Source organism: Miniopterus schreibersii (assembly GCF_964146895.1).
Source record: "Miniopterus schreibersii genome assembly, chromosome: 8".
Classification (NCBI taxonomy): Eukaryota; Metazoa; Chordata; class Mammalia; order Chiroptera; family Miniopteridae; genus Miniopterus; species Miniopterus schreibersii.
The window spans coordinates 77435518-77446321 of NC_138109.1; the positions used below are offsets into that span (position 1 = coordinate 77435518).

Here is a 10804-nt window from a genome sequence, read left to right on the forward strand (position 1 = left end):
GAACTACAACCAAGATTACTCTATTCAGCAAAGCTATCGTTTAGAATTGAAGGTCAGAGAAAGACCTTCTCAGACAAGGAAAAGCTAAAGGAGTTCATCACCACCAGACCAGCACTACAGGAAATGTTGAAAGGTCCTCTTTAAGCACCTAATGAACAAAAGAATCTGATGAACTAAATAGATCCAGAGACATTGATGCATGTAACAGACAATCATATTTCAGAGGGAAGGGGGGTGGAAGGTGGGAAGAGATTAACCAAAGAAGTTATATGCATATATGCATAACCCATGGACACAGACAATGACAGGGTGAAGGTCTGGGGAGGAGGTGGGAGTGAGGTGGAGGGGGTCAATTGGGGGGAGGAAATGGGACACCTGTAATACTTTCAACAATAAAGATAAATTTAAAAAAAAAAAAAAAAAAAACAACCTTTCAGGAAACTTTCTTAATCTGATAAAGGAAACATCCAAAAACCTGCAGCCAATGAAATACATAACGTTGAAATACTGAACACTCTCTCTCCTGACTTTCAGATTGAACCAAACAAGGATGTTCACATTTGCCATTTCTTTCAACTTTGTGTTGGTGGTCTTAGTCTTTATAATGTGGCCAGAGAAATAAATAAAAGGCACAAAGTTTCTATTGAAAAAAGTAAAACTCAGTTGAAAATAATAATTGTATACATAAAATATTCAAAACAATCTACAAACTATTAGAATTAATGGTTGCATTTAACAAGGTTATTAGACACATGGTTAACACACACAAAATGAAATCATTTAGTAAGTTAGCATCATATATTCTACAAATTAGCTCAAAGTCTTCCCCTCCCTTGGCAATGTATTAGTTTCTGCATTCAGGTGATATTTTTAGGGTTAATGTGAGAAAAAAATGGTTAGAGCAACTTCTACATCCCTTGGAGGACAGTGAAAGGGTACTCCCAAAAGAGGGAGCTGGTCTTTTGTTTAGGGAAACAAATCTTTAGAAAGCTAAAGTTCTCTTTACAATAATATCAAAGGCTATTCTCTGAAGTGGAATATGAGATCATTTTTAATTATTTTCAGCTCCCTTTGGAAAAAGGGCAAAAAGAGATAGAAGAAAGGACCCTGGCAAGGAAAAGTGGACTCCAGAAATATGATGAGAGGCATGCCTGAGAACAGAGTGTTTGAGTTGTTTCCTATTTTGTGTCCTAATTCCTCTTTATTATCTTCCAATGATTTCAGCAGACCTTTATTAACTACTAACTTAGTGTCAGACTTATTTTAGCATTTTCTTGGGAAATGAAGGAAGGGCTGTGGTTATGCTGACAGGTGAATTAGACCACCAAAAAACAGAAGGCAACAGAGAGGTACAGGGAGGAAATGGGAGAGAACCCACCAGTTAGAAGCAGTCGAGAAAAAGCTGACAACTGGAGTCTGCAGTTGACATGTGCTCACTGGGAATCCTCAGAAATATTTAGGAGGGGACTGAAGTTACTAAGTAAAATCAAATGTGAGATGTGGACTCTCACATTTCACTCTTGGCTATCAGAGCAACTATGATCCCCTCAGGGATAACTGGAGACTTTAGGTTATATTTAATTACTATATTGATAATAAATAACATTTGCGTAAAAATATAACACTACATAGTCTGCAAAGAATTTTCACTTTTTACTGTATTATTTCACAGACAATTCATTTCTATTTTATTTTCCAATATTTGGTTGAGACAATATATTTTTCATTAAAAAATACATTTAAAGATATTTAAATAGAATCTGACACTATTTTAAAACAGAGTTCCACAGTGATTTCTTCACAAGTATTAAATAATTCATACTTTCATACTTTTGACAATAAAACAAATATTCCAGCTCATTTGAAATGTTTTTATTTGAATTTATACATACCCTTTCAGGAACATCTTTTTTAGAGTGCCTCACTGATACTTGCTAGTGGAAATGGTCAGACAGCCTCCTGAGCCCCCCTCCCTCTCTCAGATCCTATGAGACATGAAAATGGAATAGAATAGATGAAGGGAAGCTCAGAAACATTCCTGTGTCAGAAGAGAAGTGCAGCAAATATTCTGCATCCCCCAGCAAATGTGAACCTGCGATTACCATGGTAATTTACCAGTTATCTCTTTCTCAACAAAGTGTTAATCTTGTCCATTAACTACAGTTCACAGCAACCAAGAAGCTCTGCATGTGAACAGGAGATTGGGGCTACCTAAAATTCCTTTTAGGCCCTGGTGGATGTTGCTCAATGGTTAGAGCCTCCGCCCGCACACCAAAAGGGTCATGGGTTTGATTCCCGGTCAAGGGCAAGTACCTGGGTTGCAGGTTGGATCCCTAGCCCCAGCTGGGGTGCAGGAGGCAACCAATAGATGTGTCTCTCTCACATCTTTCCCTCCGTCTCCCTCCCTCCCTCTCTCTCTCCCCTCCTTCCTTCCTTTCACTCTCTCTAAAAAAAAAAAAAAAAAAATTAAAAAATGGAAAAAAATATCCTTGGGTGAGGGTTAAAAAATATAAAAAAATTTCTTTCAGGGAGAAGGCTAGTGTCAAAGTATAATTTTTCAAAGCCAAAAACATGACTCTCATAGAAATAGAGAATGAACAGGCTTTGAAACTTTGCTTTACTGATTAACAAAGGAACGAGCAGAATTGCAAAGCTGGTTCAAAGAGAACTGGAGAGGCTGAACATATCCAGGCACTGCAAGGATGATGCTGCACTAAGGTTGTTAGGTTAGATGTACAACTGGTTACTGACCTACAGCGCAATGAAACCATAAACTTTGTCATTATCTTTTCTAACAGAGAAAAATCATGTGCATCTCTACTGTACAAAAATCAATTCTAGCTTATAAATCTACGCGTTAACATCTATTGTAATAGAATCTGAGCCCTAACCAATAGTAAGTAGTAAGTGAAACAAAGGTACGATCTCCCTAGAAATGCTGGAGTTTGACAACAAAGGGACAAGATCATCTCTTTACTTTATATACAAGTTTGGGGTATCTTTTTCTTAGTACTTAGAATACACAAGAGAATGAATAAAATACACTTTAAGTACATGGCTATAAGAATGTAGCCTTTTCATTCTATAAATGGAAACAAGTTTCTCTGGGATTCATGTATTTATTGGTGGGTTTGGTTGTTAAATTAGTTATTTATTTTTACAACAAGCGAAGAGACTCCAAGATTGGCTTGCTCTTTCAGAAGGAAACACTTTATGAAAATATCTAATCTTCTTTCCTTTGCTTTAACCAATGTCTTCAGGGAGAACAGGCCCTACCAGAAGAAATACAAAGTTCAGAACATTTAGACCTTTCCCTAAATTCAGCCAAATCTAAAGAACTGGATTATTATATCTTTAAAAAAACAAACAAACACAGAAACAAACCTTCAGGAAAGTAGGCTAAGCCAACTCTAAGAAAAAAAGGGGGGGGGAGCTTATCCTTGAGGGAAAGAGTTAGAAATTCATTTGGCTTTTCCTAGGAATTTGCCTATCACAGTTTACTAGGAAAGGTGGTTAAGATAAGGCAAAACATGCTGAGGTAGCCTGCATGATCTGCGCATGCTTCGGCTGTTGTCTGGTGCCATGAAGGGGTAGTTATATGGTGTTACACAAGAAGTTTCATTATGTGACATCAAGGGGGATCCATGCCCTGCTCCGACACTGAGCCCAAAGAGGCTCTGAACACTGAATGCTGACTATGGAGAGAGAGCACACTCAGGAGAGAACACAGTTGGGCAGAATGCAGCACTTAAATGAAAGAGAGAGGTAGGGGTTATAACACTGTGCAGATGTCAATATTGGCAGTCACATCACATAAATAAGTGTCATGGTGTCGTGAGTCCTGTAGGGGCTGTGAGGACCTAGACTCCCTCGTCTGCTGAAAGTAGCCACTACCCTGGGCAACTGGTTGTTGCCATGTGAGAACAGTAGTTTAGTGTTGCCAAATCTTCAGATTTTTTTAAAGCTGGAATTCAATTTGTATGTTCAACCTCCCAGTTTTAACTTTGACTGAATATTTTTGAAATGTCAGTGAGAGGCAAACAAGACACATCTATGAGCCAACAGTTTGTGACCTCGGCATTAATCGGGTTCCCTTTCTTCTCATTTCCAATATCACCAATGCTCTATAAAATTCCCTATCCCCAGATGCCTCATCCCCAGGCTATCTCCTCCTGTCCTGCTTCCTTGGATGGAAGACACTCTGCCAAACTTTCAATTCAGCTTCTCCTAAGATTTGCCTTTCAAATCCTCTTTCTTGTCTTGATCCACTGTAGGCTTTGGATGAGTGACATTCTACTTCTGTGTTTGACCTTGGCATCTAGAGAATACACTCCATTTAGAGTCTTATATATCTACTACTGCTTGCATGAACAGAGATTCTGAGTGTGTGTGTGTGTGTGTGTGAGAGAGAGAGAGAGAGAGAGAGAGAGAGAGAGAGAGAGAGAGAGAGAGAGAGAGAGAGAAATTTGTAATAAGAATGCAGAATTGACTTGAGAGAAAGGAATTTGTTCCAACCCACAGGTTAAGATATGAACAGCATGGAATATTGAGAACTAGAACTTGACAAAGCAAGCCTATTTCCTTAGCCACACTGGCTAATAATTACTGACAGCGGTTCTCAACCCTGGCTGCACATTACAATTACTTAGGAAGCCTTTATAACAGAAAAATGATCCGTCACCACCCCAGAGATTCTGATGCAATTTGTCTGGATTATATTATTTGGCATCAGTACTTTTCTTAAAGTTCTCCAAGACCCTTGATGCCCATCAGGGTTACAAGCCACTGAGTAAGGAAAAGCCCCAGAGCATGATAGTTCAAAAGGTGGACTTTAGAGTCAACTTTAAAGTGAGCTTCAGCTCTGGCTTTATCACCCAGTAGCTGTGTAACCCTGCCCAATGTGCCGAGATGTCCAAGGCTCACTCAGTCATGTAAAACACGGAATGAAATGCCTACTTCATGAGGCTGAGCAAATGAGGCGGTGTTTGTAAAGTGCAAGCAAGTATAAAATAAATGATGGTTATTATTATTTTCAGCAGCTGTGAAGAAGAATTTTGTGCCCATTCATTGTTTTAATATGTTTTTATTGAGTTCAGAGAGAAGAAGGGAGGGGGAGAGAGATATGAAAACATCAATGATAGGAGAGTCATTGATCGGCTGCTCCCTGCAGGCCCCCTACTGGGGATCGAGTCTGAAACCCCGGCATGTGCCCTGACCAGGCATCGAACCTCCTGAATCATGGGTCGAAGCTCAACCACTGAGCTAGCCAGGCCGGGTGACCATTCATTATTTAACAACATTGTAAATCTTATTATTTAAATACAACATGTTAAACACCCGAATTAAAATCCTACTGGAGATTATATAGATAATGTGTACTCATTCGGTATATTGTTTTAGCAAATCATTTTGAAAATTACATAGCATGCAGTCAAAGAAGTCTTTTAAGCATCATGACATGTAGATGCCTGGGCAGAATAGGTTCTTCTCACTTATTATAATCACGTGAAGGGAAATAACACAAAAAATACAATTGGCTATTATGTATGTGATAAGATATTGAACCATCTTAGCAGCCTAACAAATTCAAATGAAAATGACAGTGAAAAATGTCTGAGGTCTATCAGTGTGGCAAAGACTTTTTTAAAAGCAGCACGAGGAAATCTTGAACTTCATGCACTGATGCACAGATAGCAAATGGGTGTGCAGTTTTTAGAGAAAAGTTTGGTAATATGTATCAAAAGCCTTAAAAATATTGATATCCTTTGGCTCAACAATTTCATTTTTAAGAATAATCCTCCAGGAAAATATTCAGAGATACATCAAGTTTTATATACAATTCTCTTTAGTGGGTGTTATTTATAATGGCAAAAAAGTTAAAAAACAACTCAGTGGCCAATTAGAATATAGATAACGATGCATTCACATAATGGAAACTACACTATCATTGAAAAATCACGCTTTAGAGGGTTACTATATGACATAGGAAAATGCCTACCAAAAACTATAAAAATAAGTACATAGCCAGGGTCCCTGCAGTGGAGTTATCAAGATGGGGACCTCCCTGGACATTAAGAGTAAAGAGAGAAAGAACAAGGTTTATTACACCAGGGAAATGCTCTTCAGCGTGGTGGTCATGCCTGCGAAGGGTTCTGTCCAGCACCAGGGCATCTCTGACAGTGGAAGGAACGGTGAGCCTCCGGCTCAGGCCAAGGTCACAGGTGGGCTCAAAGCTTTCCGCAATCTGGTTAAACCTATCCAGATTACCAGCGGCACCGGAGAAATGGTGAAACCCCAAAGTTCCTCAGTGGTGAATCTCCTCTGCGTGCGAAGGGTAACAAAGGCCTGTGTGAGACTTACCGCGGGCTGCTGTCAACATTCAGCATGCCCTGCGCTGTGACATGAAGCAGTGTCTATTTGCCAAGGGCTTGACGAAGACCTGTGACTTTATCGTCCAGTCTGCTCTTCAGGGGGAAAACTGACATCAAGTCCCCGTGCCCTTTACAATCACACCTGAAACCTTACAGAATGTCAAAGAGAGAGTCTGCTCTCTCATCAAATTTCTCATCAGAGGACCTCTCAACTCAACCAACTGTGTTATCACACAGCCCCTGACAGGAGAGCTGATGGCTGAGCTCTTGGGGGGCGCCCTCAAAAGCACAGAGCTGCAGCTGATCCCTGGAGACGTGTGGGTGCGAGATGGGTATGCCCGCGGGGCCACAGACATTCAGAATATTCAGATCCCGATGGGGGTGTTTGCTGGAACATCGCCTTCCTATATGCATGGTCTTCCTCTGGCTGTCCATCTGCCCTACACTGGAGACCAGCAGCTTCAAAGTGGAATTTGAGGTTAGCGAAGTTGTGCTTCTTCATGGTGATCACCTCATCGGGGAGAGCTTCCCGCTGCAGCTCTGCAGAATGCAGCCCAGGAGGGAGGCGGACCCCAGAGAGGCCAGATGGAGATGCAGCCGGTACCGGCCCTCACCGGAGTCAAACCCAGCACCATAGATTTTGATTTCTTGGTGGTTCTGTATCAGAAATGAACCACAACCCTCAGATCACAATCACCTTCTTTCTCAATTCCTTGAGGCTCCTGCTCCCAGCCCGCGCCTCTAGTCAGGTCTTTTCTTTGAAATTCACTGGAATTTCTTAATGTTATTGGCAAGATCATTTCCCAGAAAGCAAAATTTCCTATGACTCCTGACTTACCTGTTCCTCCTTAGGGGCAGAGAACAGTCATAACAACAGTTTGAGCTTTGCTGGAAAGTGAGGTCCTGGGGACAAAAGAAAGCCCCCACCACCACCACCACCACCACCTGGTTAACAGATGTGGGGGACTCACAACAACAGAGTGACTACAAGACTGTGACAGATGTGCTTGCTTATGACATTTGCAGATACCTTCTAAGGGGCAATTAAAAGTGTCCTCCACTGGAAATATGTAGCATTTTTGTCCCATTCTGTTCTGTATTTCTTTTACATTTTTCATGATGACTTTACATACTTTTAGAAAACTGGAAAAAAGTGTTCTTTGCTATCATAGTAAGGGATTTGGTGATGGCTGGTGCTGGAGTATTTCTGAAGTCTCAGGAACTGGTGTAAAAGTGCATGTTGCCCTATTCCCAGAATGCATATGAATGCCAGGTGATGTAAGAGGGACATACGTCCAAACCTGTTGTTGGGTAGGTTCTGAACAGCAGAAGACAGGTGCCTGGGCCATAGGTGAAGACCTTTCTACACTAAGTGGTGCCAGGACCGTGCCCTAGGCTTGATGAACTTGGCCTGCCTTCAACCCACCCGAGGGAGCTGTGTTCCAGCCAGGGCTTCTGGGCCTGACACCGTTTTCCCCTTGGCCTTCCTTTGAAGTTCACAGTGTATGGTGAGTTTCTTTCTTCCAATCCTACCATTGTCTCTTTAGGTCCACAATTAATGAGGCTTCAGAAAGAAATCTTGTGCTTTGCATGCCACCTGGCCTCCCTGCCAGTCCCTCTGCATGGGCAGGCTCAAGCAAGGTGGGCTCAGGCTGATGGCTAGGGCTGTACCCCCGTCATCCAGTGACAGCATCTGGTGATGTGAGATGCAAACAAACCTGACTCAGGCACAGCTTTATCCCAGGGCTTCACCAGGGAAAGTGATACAACTTATTCACTGAGCCACTGAAAGATTGATTCCCACAGAATACATTTCTAGCTTATAAGTGTCCTTTTATGTCCACTTGACATTAATAATGATCTGTGTTTGATGTTATATTTAAACTAAAGTAGCAGAAAACAAAGAGGCCATACTTTCTGGGAAATTTCAAAGGTAGAAATAATTTTTAATGAAAAGGTAAGCTAAAAATGTGAATTTTGAGAAATGGTTTGGGATGTAATTGCTATATAATTTTTTTAGTAAACCCATTTTATGGATACAAATATGATGAGTACTCTCCTTATGGAATAGCTATTACCTGAAGAGCTACCAACAGCCCAACCACCTTTATCATTTCCTTCAACCTTGAGGGGCCCAGGCAAGGGTCTTAGGCTGACTGGCCATTCCCTTCTCCTTCTTGGCCAGACACCTCCACTGTTGGTTGTTAAGGGAAACTCAGATATTTGAGTATCTTGGACAGCAACCACCTTGCTACTGCCCTGGCTGACTGGAGCTGGGGTGTCCATTGTCAAAGTTTCAGGGTTGTCAGGTTCTCCCATCAAAGCAAGAAGAGAGGAAGGGGAGGTGAAGAGTCCGTAGTGTGAATCTAAAACAGCATATTATTTTGGAAATGCCCATGTAAGCAGGAACACATTTTGACTATTGGAGCTCTAGCAGAAATGTAGCCTGGCTCCAGTTCTCATCTATGTTTTGAAACCCTGAGTAAAGATGGAGAGGTAAATCAGAAATAAACATTTTACTTTTTTAAAAAATATATATGTTTTTATTGACTTATTAGAGAGAGGGAGGAAGGAAGAGAGAGAAAAACATCAGTGTGAGAGAGAAGCATAGATCAGTTGCCTCCAGTACACACCCCAACCAGGGACCAAACCCACAAACTACCTATGTGCCCTGACCAAGAATTGAACTGGTGACCTTTGGGTGCATGAGACAATACTCAACCAACTGAGCCACACCGGCCAAGGTAGAAATAAACATTTTTAAAAAGCCAAAGCATCAGGCCTGAATTTGTCCAGAGTCCCTGTCCCAAACCCACATGTTCTGGTAGCTGATGCAGAGGCTGAACCCTGACATCATTTCTGCCTTCCCCATTGAAGTTTCATAAGTCCTGAGTCTGAGTCTGACTCATCCTTTAAAAACTTTGGGGCTAAGATTACCCCCACATGCTAGCAGTGATTGGGGCTATAGCAGCTCACTGGGTTCTCCCACAATCCTTCTCATGCCCCCTTCTTGTTCAGAAACAGGATTGTATTGCCATGCACCCATACTCATTGGGATAGGGACTTACTTTCGACTCCTTTGCAGCTAGGTGTGGTTATATGACAAGGAGGATGTGGGCCACTGGAGGCCAGACCCTGTTGGCCCCTTCCCACAATTGGACCAGCAACAGCCCTGAATCTCAGCCTAGACACTCCCACAGAGCCAGCAGGCGGGCACCATGTCTTAGTCTCCATCATCCTGACTCACACTGTTTGCCCCGTCCTGATGATTCCCTGAGACCCTGAGCCTCACCCAAGCTGTTTCCAGTGGCTTATCCATACAAAAGGCATGTACTGGCTCATGCTTTATACCTTCCTAAAATCTCTCAAACAAGCAGCATCTGGGCTCAGCATGCCCCATACCTCTTGTTAAGTGGCCCCAGGCCTGGTACTAGTGGCAGCCAATCTTGGTTTGCAGCTGGGCCTTGCCTGAACAACTCCAAGCGCAGCACAAGTAGCAGCCATCTGCAGATTGCTTTGTAACTCATGCCATGTGGCCTAGGGCAGAACACAGGGGGTGACTGATTTTGGCCTGCACCTCCCAGGAGGCCCCAGAGCCAGCACACCTGGTGGATAGCTTCAGACCATGTCCAAGCACCACCCAACCTTCTCTACAAGCAACACATTCAAGGGGCAGATTTAGTGAGCACCAGAGCTCAGCTGAAGTAAGTCCTGCTCTGTGGCGTGGGCCCTACACAACTGATCCTCCATGGTCACTGAAGCCAGTCCTTGCAGCTGATCAGCCAGGGGGTAAATCACTCCCACTGAGGGGCCAACAACAATCAAGGCTCAACTACAACAGGCAGGTACACACCGCCCACATGGGGTGGAGGGTGCACCTGGAGTGCCCAGCTCAGGTGATTGAGGAAGCTGTGCTGCTAGGCTCTACAGAACACCTACTACATAAGGCCACTATACCAAGCCTGAGAGACTTAGCAGCTCTACCTAATACATAGAAACAAACATAGGGAGACTGCTAAAATCAAGAGACAAAGAAACATGGCCCAAATGAAAGAACAGAACAAAACTCCAGGAAAAGGACTGAACAAAATGAAGACAAACAATCTACCAGATGCAGAGTTCAAAACACTGGTTATAAGGAAGCTCAGGAACTTAGTGAGAACCTCAACAGCATAAAAAAGAACCAGTCAGAAATAAAGGATACACTAACTAAAATGAAGAATAATTTCTAGGGAATCAGGAGGAGAGTAGATGAAGCGGAGAATCAAATCAGCAATTTGGAATATAAGGAAGCAAAAAACACCCGATCAGAGCAGCAAGAAAGAAAAAAGAATCCAAAAAAATGAGGATAGTGTAAGGAGTCTCTGAGACAACTTCAAACGTACCAACATTTGCATCATGGAATGCTAGAAGAAGAGAGAGAGCAAGAAATT

At 42.3% G+C, this 10804-nt stretch overlaps 1 pseudogene across 1 annotated transcript; it reads left to right on the forward strand.

Annotated features, from left to right (window-relative positions):
• The first annotated feature begins 6052 nt into the window (after window positions 1–6052).
• Window positions 6053–7008, forward strand: LOC308560982 (vacuolar protein sorting-associated protein 26C pseudogene; annotated as a pseudogene). Its single transcript has one exon. The product of its transcript is annotated as a vacuolar protein sorting-associated protein 26C pseudogene (transcript).
• Window positions 7009–10804: the final 3796 nt, after the last annotated feature.